Here is an 18,124-nt window from a genome sequence, read left to right on the forward strand (position 1 = left end):
AGAGGTTAAGTTAATAGCCAAATCATCTATGACTTTTGCCTTTAGTCCAGCTTCCTTCTAGAGACCTGAGGTCCTTCTGGGTCTGTAGAGTGGTCTTATCCCATACACCAGCATCACTATCTCATCTCCAGTGAACCATCTCATTCACATACCTGGACACACTAGACTTTGTCCACATCAATAATGGATATACTTCAGATATTTGAACTCTGAATCATGCTCTCTGAGAATAGTCTCATGTATTTCTAAGTTTTTAATCTTCAACTTCACAGAACTCTCCATTCCCTAAAATTCTCCATTTTACCAGGTCTACCAGCCCCTTTGGTGGCTTGATTTTTACCATGACCAAGACCAGTTCCCATGGTGATCCCATGAACCACTTTATTACTCATAACTGCAACTCTAGAGTGCCCGTTCCTAACATGCTTGTCCAGTAACGACTTCAATCAGTTCTGTAATCCACCTTTTCTGCCTCCCTGGACTGATGAGAAAACAAGAGAGTGTAATTTTAAGATTTCCAGTTTCAGCTGGGCTTTGAGCAACTCATTCATTTGCTCCTTTAACAGTTGTTTATCTAGTGGCCTACTGTGTGTCGGCACTGAGCTAGGCATCTTGTAAGTCAGTGAACAAACCAGACAAGAATTCCTGCCTGTGTGGAGCCAATATTCTAGTGGAACAGATATCAATAAACAAAAGAAGTAAGATACAAAGTCTATAAGATGGTGAGCATGGTATGGAGAAAAATAGGGTAGGGGAGGGTATAGGAAGGGTTTGTGAGTAAATGGAAATTTTAAAGATGTCATAGTTTCTTTGGCAATCTTGAGTAGGAAAGAGTGGGTAGGGACAGGGAAATAGAGAAATTAGCCTTAACTAGGAGCAGAAGCAATTCATTTAGGAACAAAAAATGAGGTATAACATAGTATGGACATGGGTAGGTGGTAAAGGTGATAGTGGGAGTATGGAAGTTTTCTTTAGCTGACTGTCATTAGTAAATTAGGAAAAAAGATGACTCAGAATGGAGAGAACTATTTCATAGGGGAGAGAAGGTACACAATATTTATTTGGAGATTAGAACATTGAATATGATATTAAATCCTATGTCATTTACCAGTAAATGTCATAGGATTTTTGTGCAAAACCAAAGTTGTACCTGCTAAAGGTTTGAAGTCACACATTTAATAGATCATGTGGTTTTCTCTATCAGCCTTAGTTTTCTTTGCAGGCAAGGTGGAAGTGAAAGTGGAGATTCAGATTTAACCAAGGTAGGTGTTTTTCCTTGTAAGTTCTAGAAAGCTGAAGGTGTTCACAATGAAGTGATTATAATGATGAACTAAGAAAGGTAAGCTGGCTAAGGAGGGAAGGAAGAACATATGTATTTAGAGAATAAGATCAGTACATGTAGGTCCCAGTAGGATAGAAAAGTTGTTGGAATTGGGTTGCTTAGTGAACAGGAAAGGCAGTGGGTGATTGGCAGTCAGAGGGGAATTGTTGAGACTGAGATAATGGATAAGTTTCTGTTATTGGTTATGGTAAGACCTAGGCAATGACTACAGGAAGGGCAGCTGAAATGAGGGGAAAAAGATATCTAATCAATAAGTGTTAGAGAATCTCCACATATTAATGGTCTGAGTGTGTCCATCAAAATCTCATATTGAAACTTAATCAATGTGCTAATATCAATAGGTGGGACTGGGGGAGGGGAAAATAGGAAGATATTAGTCAAAGCATACAAAGTTTTGGTTATAAAAGACGACTAAGCCACAGAGATCTACTGTACTGCATAGTGCCTATAGCTAGTAATATTACAGTGTGTACCTCAAAATTTTCTAAGAGGGAAGCTATTTTGTTCAGTATTCTTACCCTCAAAATCAAAACAAAAACAAATAAGCAGGAGGAAACTTTGGGAGGTGTTGGATACATCTACTACCTTGATTGTGGTGATATGAGTTTGCATATATCCAAACTCATCAAATTACACATATACATGTGTGGCTCTTTGTATATCAGTTATATCTCAATAAGACTGTAGTTTGTTGAACTGTACTTGGCATCTTAGGGAAGAGATGGTTTAGAAGGGAAAAGGGAAGAAGAGTGGAGAGAGAATGAGGCAGACATAGGTTAAGGAGAAGATGAAAATAAAAAAGGGACCGTGGGTCAGGTGATGAATCTCTTCAATATTCCTACTAAAGCAGGGAATAAGGCCATCCATTTGGAAAATAATGAGGGTATTAGGAGGGTATCAGTGTAGGCAGGAGTAGCCACTATGGAGAGTTGGCCTGGGGGGTAGAGGAAATGAATAACAGATGGATCAGATCTGCATGGGTGACACTTTGTGGCCTGAAAGAGAAGCAGAGAAATCTTTGCCTACACTTGGGAATAGGATTTATAGACATAGTGAGAATCAGGGAGACCAGTGAATCATAGAACAAAATTAAAGAATGTTAGAGCTGTTAAAAAGTGGAGGTCTTCCTAATTGAATTGCAGAGCTCAGGCAATTGAAGCCCTGAATGGGGTGGCCCAGGGTCATAAAGCTGGTTGGTGGCAGATCGACGACTGATGATGGTATATTAGAGTTTGATTGTGAGCAATAAAAATGGGTTCTGGCTGACTTAGACAAAAAGAGCACATACTAGATGTGGGAAACTCTTGGAAGCAAAGGGAAAGCTGAAGAACTTGGTCCAGAAAATTAGAACCAAATTGCTTTGAAGATCCAGGTGGCAGCAGTACCTTCAGGGCCCTGCTGTGGGCAAATGATCCAACCATTTGCCCATATTTTTCCCCCTCCACTCAAGATCAAATTATTGGGAGAAAGGAGTAGATTAAGTGTTTTTAAAGGACAACTTGATAGGTCGTCTCACCAAGACTGCCTACAACGTGAGGGAGGCAATTTCCTCTAAAGTGTGCCATTACCAGAGGGTGGATAAGAGAAGTGAGGATAACCGATACTCTATCCTCTACAGTGATGTCAAGGTAAAGTACTGTAGTGGTGAAGGTCAGGGACTCTGGACCAGACATCCGATTCTGCCCTAAGTATTTTAAGTGAAGTACTTAAGACTGTCTGTGACTCAATTTCCCCACTTGTAAAATGACTATAATGGGGACCCTGAGGGTTTTTGATATAAGTAGATGAATTATTATACATGAAATACAGAAAACCTACCAAGTTAGTACTTTTTAAGGGTCAGTTAATGTAGCCATTTTTAACTGAATGCATGTTCTCCCCTCCTTACCATGCAGTTGCCATAGTGGGTAGTTCATGGAGGCTGCTTTGACTGTCCCTGCTCTTTCTAGCTGCTTCTTCTCCTGTTTTTTTTTTTTTTTTTTTTTTTTTTTTTTTTTAAATCAATCATCCACCCTCTTTCCCACTTGCAATTGGAAAATAATGAGGGTATTAGGAGGGTATCAGTGTCACAATTATATGGAATATAACTATAAGGTATTGGAATCGAGACTATAAATAATGCTCTGTGCCAGGTGCAGTGGTGCATACTTGTAATCCTAATGACTAGGGAGGCTGAGCAGGAGGATCATGAGTTTGAGGCCAGACTGGGCAAATTAGTGAGATCCTGTCTCAAAAACTAAAAGAGCTGGGAATGTGACTCAGTGATAGAGAACTCCTGAGTCCAATGCATAGTACTGAAAAAAGAAAGGAAGGAAGAAAAGAAAGAACTGGTGCAGGCTAAAGCCCAACCTCTAGCTAATGAAAATTTCATTTTATTGACCCAGCAGTGAAGGACATTCCCTAGGTAACAGTGGCTTAGAGGGAGCTTGTGATGAGAAAATACATAGATCTTAGAATCTGAAGTTGTAGACTAATATCCTTGCCCTAAAACTTATTTATTCATTAAATTTATCTGGCCACCAACTGAGGTGACAGTGCCTAGGACTCTGCCTTGCACACACTGATGTCACAATCATATGGAATGTAACAATAAGGTATTGGAATCGAGACTATGAATAACGCTCTGTGCTAAAATCCTGTATTAGGATGGAATGTAGTTTTTTAAATTTTTTTATTCTAATTAGTTGTACATGACAGTAGAATGCATTTATACATTTTGATAGATCATACATAAATGGGGTGTAATCTCTCATTTTTCTGATAATACATATTGTAGGATCACATCGTGGTACATTAATCTCTAGGATATATAAATGACTCAAAAAACACCACAAAAACAAATAACCCAATCAATAAATGGACTAAGGAACTGAACAGACACTTCACAGAAGAAGATATACAATCGATCAACAAATATATGAAAAAATGTTCAACATCTCTAGCAATTAGAGAAATGCAAATCAAAACTACTCTAAAATTTCATCTCACTTCAGTCAGAATGGAAATTATCAAGAATACAAGCAACAATAAATGTTGATGAGGTTGTGGGGAAAAATGTATACTCATACATTGCTGGTGGGAATGCAAATTGATATAACCATTATGGAAAGCAATATGGAGATTCCTCAGAAAACTTGGAATGGAACCACCATTTGACCAGGCTATCTCACTCCTCAGTTTATATCCAAAGGACTTAAAATCAACATACTACAGTGACAAAGTCACATCAATGTTTATGGCAGCTCACTTCACAATAGCTAAACTATGGATCCAACATTTATATGTTGGAATATTACTCAGCTTTAAAGAATGGAATGTAGTTTTGACACATTTACTTATCTGTTAAATGAGATAAGATGGTCATTGTGTGACATTGGCTAAGTACTTGTACCATTAGAAGTAGGTTTTCTCTATAGAATAGAGGGGAGGGACTGAAAGATATATGTTGCTTCTGATCTCTGAAACCTTGTTTCTTATTTGGCAACTGTTACAACTTGTGATTATTTGCTTCATTTAATTTTTTCAATTCTTGAATGAAAGGTCTATGAAAATAGAAAAATGACTCTTCTGTCTGCTGTTCTAGCTGGCTAATGCTCAGTATGTAGTGGATGTTCAATACCGATTTAATGAATAGTAGTATGGTCCTTTGTTTTCAGTAAAGAGAAGTTATAATTTTTAGGGAGGTTGGTGAACTTATGACTATTTTATAGAGTCCTGATATTTTGTGGTACATATGTTATTGCTTAGCATATGAATTTAATATTTAAAAAATGCCTGACCCTGTAAGGATAAACCATGATTCTGTCTTACATTTTTTTAAGGATAATTTTAAAGGTAAGGAAATTGAAATATGTTTCCACATATGAATGGGCCTTGGCCCATTTCACTGAGCGCATACTTATCAAAGGACTTGGTTTCATCTCCTGCCCTCAGTTGCTCATACTTGCATGCATGTTATTGCATGCTGTTTTTGTATTTGGTGTTTGATATATGTGTGAGCACTGGAGTCTGCACTGTTGTTTGGTCTGTAAAAGGGAAACTGAAATATAAATAAATTGACTTTGACCTTGAGAACATCAATTAAGCCCAAATAGGTTTACAAAAGAAGCTTTTAGTTTCTTAAAGATATTAAGATTGCTTAAAGCACTAAAAAAGCAGAGGACCAGACCAATTACATCTCATTTTATGAGCCCTGGCAAGGATATATATATATTTGATTCTTGTTGTTTGTCTTCACAGAGTCCTTATTTTTTCATAAATTAAGATCAATCAGTCATAGGAACATGAAATTCCATTTATATTCTCAAATGACTAATGGCTTGGCTTTTGATTCTTTCGTTCAAATTCTGTTGAAACAAAATAGTAACTCTATGTAATTAGCAAATGGACCCTGTCAGGTCTGACCACGTGAATGTCCACAGGGGCTGACACTGAGTCCCAGCCTCTGCTGCCTTTTTGAAAGGAGCTAATAATAAGCTTGGTCATGGGTGAGGTGAGACTGAAAGGTTGCCCCTGCTTTCCTAAGGTCCACCTCCAAACCAGTAGTGCAAAAGTCTGATCCAGAGCAACTGCTGTGGGACTTTGTTAGCCTATGGTTTAAAGGATACACTTATTCCAGAGGAGGAAAAATGTCTGTTGAGAGCTCTGTCTGGTGCCTTGAACTGTACATCCATCTTCCCAATAACCCCTTATTCCAATGTCAACGTTTGTGTGATGTGTTTCTTAATATAATTGTGTGGGTTGATTCTAAACCTATAATATTCCAGATATACCTTTTGAATACAGAGTAGAAGAACAGGAAATACGTGGTAAGATGGAAAGACTAGTGAGGTGGAGGGCCCTGCAATGTTAACATTAGGAAATAATCTTCTAGGAATAAACACATACTTCTTTGTGACTGAGTATTCAAGGCAGTCAAGTTTGCCTTTCTGGTTAGCACATGTGGTAATAACAGCTTCCTATCCTGTCACAGTCTGGGAACCTCCAATCCCAACTCTATTTCTTCTGCTCTTCCTCAGCAGGAAACTTGCTGCTGAAAACTACTAAACAGAACTAACCAGTGGTGGGTGGTAGCAGAAACAATTGAAAACATTTCTTCTTTTAGATTCACCTTGGGATCTAACTCTGGATATGCTCTTTCCATTTGTTTGTGTGAGAGAGACCAATTCAGTCATTATATTTATTGCTCACCTTCTAGGCCTAAAGCCATTTGTGAGAGGAGGAGATGAGACAAGGAGCCAGCATTGGTCATGATCAATATTGCTGAGTGAAATCAACAGCTAAGGCTGTTAGCAATGGACTTCCAGTGAGGGTTTTCCAGAGGAGAGTGTGTGGTTAGGTCTGCATCTGGAACGGAGATGAGATCAGAAACAGGAAGATTATGTTATGTTGGAAGCAAGAAAGTGATTTGGATGAATGCAGCAGCAGAAGGGATGGATGAGTGGAGCAGCCTGATGAGACATTTTGGAAACGGTCTCCACAAATTTAGTGGTTCACGGAATGTGAAGACATGAGGGGTTGACTGAGCTTTCTAGCCATGGTGTTATACTCAGTGATGATAGGCACAGTGGGTTCAGCCAGTTTAGGAGGGGGCATTTTGATTTGTGATTATAGGACACTTGTTAATGCCCAATAAGTAGATAGAAATAATGATCCAGAGCATAACAGAACGTGGAATGTGAGAGAGAAGGACTTAGGAGTCATCAGAGTAAAGGTGCCAAACTGTCATCACTGGAGTTTCTTCCTGAGGTGGTGGCTGTGCTTTTAAATCTCCTCACTTCTACCAAAACTATTTCTCTCCACAGAGATCCTGAAACAGATGGAACAGAAGAAAGACAAAACAATCGATAGCAGACCAGGGTTGTGATTATTCACCTGTGTGTGATGACGCAGGACTCCAGAGTCAGTCAGCATGGCCCTGGTTAGCCAGGACATTGTAAAGTACACATTATGCTGGAACCTGCTCTAGATTGAGGTCACATCTGTGGAATTGTTATCGGTTATCTTGTGGCAAATGTGCTGGTTTGACCAGGATCTTTCATTTTTTTTTTCAGCCTTAACATACATACTTTATTGTTTATTCATTTTTATTGGTACATTTTGATTCATTGTACACAAATGGGGTATATCATTTCATTTCTATGGTTCTGGATGATGTAGATTCATACTATTCGTATAATCATACATGTACATAGGGTAATGATGTCTGTCTCTTTCCACCATTTTAAAGTGGCAAAGCCATTGGGAATGTAACTGTGAGGACCTCTTCCTTCCTTTTACTTTGGACTTGTATTGTCTCTGTTTGCATGCAGACGGGGGCTGAGAGTCAATGTTAATGTACTTAGGAGGCATTTGGACATTGGGTTTTAAAAGATTTTCTACATACATTAACTTTGTGATATGAGAATGACATCACATCAAATTTTAAATAACTCTCCAGGCTAGACCACAGTTGAAAGTGAAATCCTCTCCTAAGTACCAGTAATGAACAACTGAATTCTTCTCCTTCATCTTGGAATCAAAGTGTGCTCAGTATGTTTTCAAAAGAAAATACAATCATTTCTTTGGGGTCTCTTAAGATTCATCAGCAAGCCTGCTGCCTGTGCTTCTTGTCCTGTGAGGTAGTCTTAGGATATGCTGGATATAAGCATCCTACGAATCTGACACTGGGTAGTACCTGCACTATGGCAGAGATTCCTCCCTGTCGTTTCTCTATTTGAGGAAGACTTATGATGAACATACAGGATTGTGGACTTTGCATCCATCAAGATCATGAGCATTGTTTGAAACTTAAATTGTTGCATTGACGGTTCATTGATACCGTGTAGGATACTTCCTAAAATCCTGAAGTTGTCCTCTAGCAGTACCAAATGAGACGTTGAGAAAGGCCTTCCAAATGAAACTACTTAGCAAAACCAGCATCTATATATTTTGTGGAAATTCAAAGTGCACTTTGAAAGCAAAGTCTATATACTGTGTGTGGGTACAGTCAGAGAACCTAGAACAGGGTGCTACAGATAGGATGCCATGGAGCACTCTCAGTGAGTTACTGAGTTGTCTCCTGAGGCTTTGGAGGAAGTTGACTTCATTCTAGGAAAGTGAGTCCCAGGAAAAAAAAAAATTCAAAAAACTTCTTCCAGGAGGCCCAGGTAGGACTGCCTCAAGGGTGACCTTTTTGAGACCACAAACAGCAGAGAACTTGCATGACTACCAGCACCTGGAAGCTCTCTTAAAATGTTAAGGAAGAAATAGGAGACCTGGATCAATCTTCATCTAGAGTGTCTGATTTAAAAGGCACATCAGAGATCACCTTGTCCTAACATTTTCATTAGCCAGAGAGATGAAGCGACTTGCCTGACATAGTCTAGACAGTGGCAGAGCTGGGACTGGAAATGCAGGTGGCTCCTTTATTCGCCTGAGGCCGTCCAGCTCTTCTAAACTCAATTGTGGCAGCAGGGAAGACAGGAAGGAATATAGTATTAATATTGGAAAGGCTGTATTTAGGTTCTTACTCAATCCTACCAGTCAGCTCTTTGGTATGGGAACAGATCCTATTCGACATTCTGAATAGAGACCTCCTAGATTCACCAAATGGGGTAAAGGACCTCATTTCAGGTGTGCCATTTGCTGAATCTCCCTCAAATCATTTCTTTTCTTTAACATAACTGTGTTACAAATCACACTAAATTCTCATGGTCAAGCTGCTGCCGGGGTTCAGAGTATAATAGCTAACACAGCTTTCCAGAGCTGTAGCACTGGGGCAGGGATGGGGGCGGGGTCTGTTTGAGTGTATGGGGTGAACTGAGTTTTCTGGTGGGTGCACACTGCTCTTACTGGGAGAATAAAACAACCAAATGATTGTTCTCATTCAACCATGATACAGTTTCTTAGTAATTACCTCTAAGAAATGCTCAGAATGATTCAGGAAAAATAACAACAATCCCTCCATACCCAAAAAACAAAAAAACCAAGGTTTTTTTTTTTTTTTTCTTTTGTGATAAGTTTATTTGGAATAGCTGCAGAGAGTGCATAATTATAAAATATATTCAGAGTATTTATATAAAATGTATTCTGAGTATTCTGAATATAAAAGATATTCAGAGTTTTTTAACACACTGAAGTTTGGTATATTTCAGGGTCCTTTGAGAACCCTCCAGAACACCTTTGAAAAGTCTATCAGTGGTTTTGTGTTTCCCATGACTCCCAGAGAGCTGATTTTTCTCTCCAAACTGGCTTCGTGTTAAGCTGCTCTTTGTTTCAGGGGATGAATGTTTGTTTCTAAATGATATCTTTCCCCCTGACCTTATCTGGCTGATCATTGCTATGCTTGTATAAAAGCACCTGTGCCAATTTCAAATGTACTGCTTACTAACCTACTTACAAAAGACCATCAATTATCCTCATGGAAGCAGAATCCCTTAAAAGCCTGGCGTTTTGTGCTCTATTTGTCACAAGACAGCTGTCCAGATTGATGCTGCTTATGATGGTAGTGCTACTGACTGTGAGTCATTTCTACCATTCTACAGCATGAGGGAAGTTGACTCTCAGGACACAAGGATCTTATGCTGAATTGTACCTGGACTTTTATGAATTCATATTACTAGAAGCCATAAGTGGTCCTATTCATCTTCTAACAGTCATGTTTTCATTTCTGGCCAAAGGATAACAAGTTCTCAATTATTATTTATTCTTTTATTTTTGCTTTATGTTTTGAAATGTTTTATGGTAGCCTTTATCTCAGATTTACTTAGAATTTATATCAGGGGAGAAGGAAAACAGCAAATAATCATTAAGTAGCTTCCATTTTCTAGTCCTCAGTTGATAAGTACAGGGTGTACTTCCTGATACTCTGTTTTCTTTGCCTTTGGCAGACATTGCTAATCAATCATGGCACTCTTTAACTAAATCAGGATAAGACTTCACAATCCTCAGGGTGGCACTCCAGGAAACCACTATCAATTGATTTGAATTGGATAAGGTAAAACTGCTTTGTTCATTCTAATAGTAGGCATTTAGTATTTTTTTACTTCCGATTATTCCTGAACAAAGATTCAAGCAGGTCATGTTATTCCATATTGTTGTACATATTAAAACTTAAGACTATTTAAATACATTGCCAACCAAATTCACCTAGTCAAATCTAGATTCTTGGATATAAATTTTCTATTTCTACTACTTGATACAAAATGCCATCTAAAGTTCAAGTTTTATGTTGTTCCTGGATCAAAACCCATTATCAAATACAGCCCCTAACTTTTGAAGATATTTTGTTCCAGTAGTTTAGATGTAACACAAATGATAAAAGTTCAATATCCGTAGAGTATTTGATATCTGTTCCCTGTAGAGCTTTGGGAACAGACAAATGCAGAAGAAACCAAACACAACATAGTTTCTTTCTCCTTAGCTCATCTATTCATTCATTCCACAAATACTTACAGAGTGCTTCACACTGTGACAGGCATTAGATGGTGGTGACATGAGTAGATATAATCCACACTCTTGTGGAACATAGGAGCTGGGGGGACAGACTGATATTAAACCAATAGGCCCAGATAAATATATAGTTCCAAACTGATACTTTCTAAGAAGGAAAAGAACAGAGATTTCTGATATAAAATAACAAAGAGAAACTTAAATTCCATTGAATGTTTGGTGAATGCATCTCTGAGGCTGGTAGGAATTAGTGAGGAGAAGAGTCCGGGACTAGCAGTTAGGAAGAGGGAATAACATATGAGAAGACCCTGAGTCAGCAAAGAGTTTGCTTAGTTAAGAGGGTCTTATTTGCTCCTCTAGGAATCTTATCCTCATTTAGTCCTTGGTAAAAGAGAAAGTGATGAAACTATTCAGGGATTTTTTTTTTTTTTATAATTGGCAAATGACAGAAAAGGTGGCTATCTTTAGCAAACACATACAATTTTATGAAATATGATATAATTAGTCCTCTGGGTCTGCAAATTTTGCATTTAAGATCCAAGCAATGGAAATATTTTAAAATATTTAAAAAATGAAAATATTTAAAAAATTTTTTATCTGTACTGAACATGCACAGCCTTTTGGGGGGTCATATTCTCTAAACAATGTGTGTAACAATTATTTCCATAGCATTTACATAGGTATTGTAAGTAATCTAGAGATGGCTTAAATATGGAAGGATGTGTGTAGATTACATGTAGATGCAGCACCATTTTATATAAATGATTTGAGCATCTACAGATTTTGGTATCTATGGGTGTCCCGGAACTAGTCCTCTAAAATGTATTCTCAGTAATACAGTCAGTTAACTCCAAAGGAAGATATCTTGAGCTTGAGTGCATTCCCCACTTTCACTTGTGAGATAATAAGAAATATATATTTGGTCTCTGCTTACCCTGTCACTGACAAAGAGCTCCTGTTTCCTGAGTGATGGGGTGATGGGAGCATCTCCCCTGAAGTGCCTAAATCTCTTAAAATTTTCTGAGTGATAGGAGCTTCTTTTGTTCTAATGCATGACTCTTGGTGGGCTCCTCTGTTTCAGGATGGGGCTAGTAATCAGAAACACGAAGCCATGATTAGATTTTTGGAACTTTCATTCCCACTCCTCATTTTCTGGGGGAGAAGCAGGAGATGGAGGAGCACTGCATCATGCCTATATGAGGAGGCCTCCATAAAACCCCCTCAACTGTGGAATTCTGAGAGCTTCCCGCTGGTGAATGAGTTCCCATGGCAGAATGGGGTATGCCAGCTCCGTGAGAACAGACCTCTGTGCTTGGAACCCATTCAGACCTTGCCCTTTGTATCTCTTCATCTGGCCATTTCATTTTATCCTCTTTAGTCCACTTTATGATAAGCTAGTGAATGTAAATAAGATATTTCTTGGGGTTTTGTGAGCTGTGATAGCAAGTCACTGAACCTGAGGAGGGGCTATGGGAAACCCCAATTTATAGGCAACTTGCACACAGATTTAGGTATCCTGGGTACCCAATGCTTGAGGTTGGTACCTGAAGTGGGAGCAGTCTTGTGGGATAGAGTCCTTAACATGTAGGATCTGCTCTTACTTCGAGTAGTTGGTGTCAGAACAGGATTAGATTTTAGGATCCCCTGTAGGTGTTTGCAGGGAGTTGAAAATTGCTTGGTGCAGAGAACTCATACGTTTGGTATAAGAAATATCTTAAGTAGAGAAACTGTTTTTTCTTTTATCCCTTTGCAAGTGACAGGATGTTTCCCACAAAGCAGATCCTATACAGTGGTTTCAACAAGAATGGGGAGAGAAAAAAAAATGTGACCTTGACTTTGCACAGTGTCAACTCTGTGCACTCTGACTGGTATACAGAACTGATGAAGGAAACAGCACTCTCTAGGTCTCCAGCTTAAAGGTCACGAGGGCTGATGTGGTGCCAGAGGAAACAGAGAGCTAAGCCAGTCAAGTTTGCGCGAGTGTGTGTGATATTAATTGATTTGCTGTTAAGCAAATATGAGTTTAAAATGCAAACATAAGATAGATGCTAGATGTTTGCATAAAGGCAGAGGACATCATGATTTTGAAGATGACTTGAGCCACAAAACAGAAGAAAATTACAGGAGCACCTATATGCAACTTATGCATCCCATAAGCAATGAAATAAAATAAGTAAATAAAAATTAAATGACAGAAGGTTTCAAGATGGCGGCCTAGAGGGTGGCTGCATTTCATGTTGCTCCGGATCTCAGGATTCAAAAGAGGAGATATTGAGACGCTTGGGACCAACTCAAAGCAGCCGGGTGACTCTCACCCCCTGGGGAGGCATCCCGGATGGGACCGTGGTCCCGGAACACAGGAAACTTTGTGAAGTAGAGCTGCCGGCGAGACGCCCCTCCCCCCGCTGGAGCAGTGAACTCGGACAGCGGGGAGCGCCGTAAAGGAGGCCGCTCGGCACAGCGCTGGGACTCGGAGCAGCCACTGGGGCTCCGGCGGCTGCCCAGGGGAAGAGTGGCGAGGAGAGCTGTGTGGACTCAGGACACCGGGGCCTGCCCTGAGGAGGAGGAGGAGGAGCGTGGCCACTTGGATTCGGAGTGACTGCACCAGAGCTACAGGCGGTTGCCAGAGGAGAAGCTGCGCGGCGAGCTGTTTGGACTCAGAACGACGCTTCTGAACCCCGGGGCCTGCCCTGAGGACGAGGAGGAAGAAGAGGAGCGCGGCCGATTGGATTCGGGGTGACTACACCAGAGCTACAGGCGGTTGCCAGAGAAGGGGCTGCGTGGCGAGCTGTTTGGACTCAGACCACTTCTGAACCCCGGGGCCTGCCCGGAGGAGTAGGAGGAGGAGGAGGAGGAGCGCAGCGGGTCGTTTGGACTTGCAGTGACTGCATTAGCGCTCCAGGCGGCTGCTCAGAGGAGAAGGCAAGTGGTGAGTTGTTTGGACTTAAAGGGACAGCTCCTGAACACAGGGGGGCTGCCTGGAGGAGAAGCGTGGTGGGACGCTTGGTCTTGAGTAGCCGCACCAGAGCTCCGGGCGGTTGCCCAGAGGACCCGTGCAGCGGGTCACGTGGACTCAGAGCCACTCAGAGCGACCGCTCCTGAACACCCCGGGGGTTATCTGGAGAAGGAGGAGGAACGGGGAGGGTCACTTCGACTCAGAGTGATTGATTGCCCAGGGCTACGGGTGGTTGGTGGAGGTGGAGGCACGCAGTGAGTTTCTTGGACTCCCAGTGACCCCACCGGAATACTGGGCGGCTGTCCGGAGGAAGAGGCGTGTGGCGGGTCTCTGGGATTCAGAGCGATTGTACAGGGCCCCAGGTGGCTGCTCAGAGGAGGGGCCGCATAGCCAGGTGATTAGGGGCAGAGCAGGGTCCCAGGATCTAGGAGGCTTCTTGGTGGAAGAGCCGCACAGAGACAGGCTTAGGGCGGAGCGAAGGTTCCAGGCCTGCGGGCAGATTCTCTGAGGAAGGGCAGCCTAAGGAGAGTCATCTGCAAAGGGTGAGGCTCCCAGGCCCAGGAGGTAGGGCCGGGCCCCTGGGAACTTTGCAGAGGAAGGCAGCCAAGCCCAGGTGGTAGCTGTAAATTGAGGGGAACCTCTAGGAGGGAACTGACCAGCGAGACCTCCCCACCGGGTGAGTCTTCCCTGCTGGGTGAGGTTTCCCCACAAGGACGGTAAAACCAGAGACTCAGGCCCAAACAGGCCTTGCCTCAGCCCACAGCCTAGGTCCCCTTTGGATGACCATTGGTCAACAAGTGGAGGCACCTCTGCCCACTAGCAGGGATTATACCCCACCTGAAGGCCACCACTCCTAGAGAGGCAGCTTCCTTGTGGAGCACCGCATTATCAACTTCCTCCATGACTTCAGCCTACTGAAGGCTAAGGGGGGATATATATAGAAATCTTCAGGGACATTGTAAGTCAATAGAGGAAATCTGCAATATCTCAGCGGTCCTCTGATACCTGAACAATATGAGAAAACAAGGAAAGAAAATGCTGCAAACAAATCTAGATGTTACATCAATAAAACCCAGTGACAGCATGGCAGAAGAAATGACAGAAAAGGAGTTCAGAATGTACATAATTAAAATGATCAGAGAAGCAAACGATGAGATGAAAGAGCAAATGCACGCACTGAATGATGAGATGAAAGAGCAAATGCAAGCATTGATTGATCGCACCAATCGACAGTTAAAAGAGCAAATACAGGAAGCAAAAGATCATTTCAATAAAGAGTTAGAGATATTGAAAAAAAACCAAACAGAAATCCTTGACATGAAGGAAACAATGAACCAAATTAAGAACTCCATAGAAAGCATATCCAATAGGATAGAACACCTGGAAGACAGAACCTCAGACATTGAAGACAAAATATTTAACCTTGAAAACAAAGTTGAACAGAGAAGATGGTAAGAAATCATGAACAGAATCTACAAGAACTATGGGATATCATGAAAAGGCCAAATTTAATAATTATTGGGATTGAGGAAGGCCTAGAGAAACAAGCCAAAGGAATGAACAACCTATTCAATGAAATAATATCAGAAAATTTCCCAAATCTGAAGAATGAAATGGAAAATCAAGTTCAAGAGGCTTATAGGACTCCAAATACACAAAATTACAACAGACCCACACCAAGGCACATTATAATGAAAATACCGAACATACAAAATAAAGACAGAATTTTAAAGGCTGTGAGAGAAAAGAACCAAATTACATTCAGGGGGAAACCAATACGGATATCAGCAGATTTTTCAATCCAGACCCTAAAAGCTAGAAGGGCCTGGAACAACATTTTTCAAGCCCTGAAAGAAAATGGATGCCAACCAAGAATCTTATACCCAGCAAAACTTACCTTCAAATTTGACGATGAAATAAAATCCTTCCATGATAAACAAAAGCTAAAAGAATTTACAAAAAGAAAGCCAGCATTACAGAACATTCTCAGCAAAATATTCCATGAGGAAGAGATGAAAAACAAAGAAGCAAATCAGCAAAGGGAGGAATTATCCTAAAGGAATTGTCAAATAAAGGAAACAAGTTGCGTCAAACAAATAAATAAATAAAATGTAAAAAATGAACCAAATGACTGGGAAACCAAATCATATCTCTATAATAACCCTGAATGTTAATGGCCTGAATTCATCAATCAAAAGACATAGACTGGCAGATTGGATTAAAAAGAAAGATCCAACAATATGTTGCCTGCAAGAGACTCACCTCATAGAAAAAGATACCCATAGACTAAAGGTGAAAGGATGGGGAAAAACATACCATGCACATGGACTCAGCAAAAAAGCTGGAGTATCCATCCTCATTTCAGATAATGTGGACTTCAAGCCAAAGTTAGTCAGAACTTTGTTAGCCCCAAACAGTGGCTCATCCATGTATGTCAAACAAATCCTTCTCAATTTCAGAAACCAAATAGACCATAACACAATAATACTAGGTGATTTTAACACACCTCTCTCACCACTGGACAGATCTTCCAGACAAAAATTGAACAAAGAAACCATAGATCTCAATAACACAATCAATAATTTAGACTTAACAGACATTTATAGAATATACCATCCAACCAAGAGTGAATACACTTTCTTCTCAGCAGCACATGGATCCTTCTCTAAAATAGACCATATATTAGGCCACAAAGCTAATGTTAGCAAATACAAGAAGATAGAGACACTAGCATGTATTCTATCAGATCATAATGGATTGAAGTTAGAAATAAATGAAAGAGTAAAACACAGAAACTATTCCAACATCTGGAGATTAAACAATATGCTATTATATGATGAATGGATAACAGAAGATATTAGGAAGGAAATTAAAAAATTCTTAGAGGTAAATGAGAACAAAGAAACATCATATCAAAATCTCTGGGACACTATGAAAGCAGTACTTAGAGGGAAATTTATTTCATGGAGCGCATTTAATAAAAGAAGTAAAACTCAACAAATAAACGACCTAACACTACAGCTCAAAGCCCTAGAAAAAGAAGAACAGAACAGCACCAAAAGTAGTAGAAGACAGGAAATAGTTAAACTCAGAGCTGAAATCAATGAAATTGAAACAAAAGAAACAATACAAAAAATTGACAAAATAAATAGTTGGTTCTTCGAAAAAATAAACAAAATTGATAAACCTTTAGCCACACTAACAAAGAGAAGACGAGAGAAAACCCAAATCACTAAAATTCGGAATGAACAAGGAAATACCACAACAGACAGGATTGAAATACAAAACATAATTAGAAGCTATTTTGATAATCTATACTCCAACAAAATAGAAAATTTTGAAGGCATCAACAGGTTTCTAGAAACATATGAATTGCCTAAACTGAACGAGGAGGACATAAACAATTTAAATAGACCAATTTCAAGTACTGAAATAGAAGAAGTCATCAAAAGCCTACCAACAAAGAAAAGTCCGGGACCAGATGGGTTCTCAGCCGAGTTCTACAAAACCTATAAAGAAGAGCTCATTCCAATACTTCTCAAAGTATTCCATAAAATAGAAGAGGAGGGAACCCTCCCAAACTCATTCTATGAAGCCAATATCACCCTGATACCTAAACCAGACAGAGACTCATCAAGGAAAGAAAATTTCAGACCAATATCCTTAATGAACATCGATGCAAAAATTCTCAACAAAATTTTAGCAAATCGCATACAAAAACATATTAAAAAGATAGTGCACCATGATCAAGTGGGTTTTATCCCAGGGATGCAAGGTTGGTTCAACATCAGGAAATCAATAAATGTAATTCACCACATTAATAGACTTAAAGTCAAGAATCACATGATTATTTCAATAGATGCAGAAAAAGCATTTGATAAAATACAGCACCGCTTCATGCTCAAAACACTAGAAAAAATAGGGATAGTGGGAACATTCCTTAACATTGTAAAGGCCATTTATGCTAAGCCCATGGCTAATATCATTCTAAATGGTGAAAAACTGAAAGCATTCCCCCTAAAAACTGGAACAAGGCAGGGATGCCCTCTTTCACCACTTCTATTCAACATCGTTCTTGAGACTCTGGCCAGAGCAATTAGACAAACCAAAGAGATTAAAGGGATACGAATTGGAAAAGAAGAACTCAAACTATCCCTGTTCGCTGATGACATGATTATATATTTAGAGGAACCTGGAAATTCCACCAGAAAACTCTTAGAACTCATAAGTGAATTCAGTAAAGTAGCAGGTTACAAGATCAATGCCCATAAATCCAACGCATTTTTATACATAAGTGATGAATCTTCAGAAAGAGAAATTAGGAAAACTACCCCATTCACAATAGCCTCGAAAAAAATAAAATACTTGGGAATCAATCTCACAAAAGAGGTGAA

This window comes from Sciurus vulgaris (assembly GCF_902686455.1).
Source record: "Sciurus vulgaris genome assembly, chromosome: 8".
Lineage (NCBI taxonomy): Eukaryota > Metazoa > Chordata > Mammalia > Rodentia > Sciuridae > Sciurus > Sciurus vulgaris.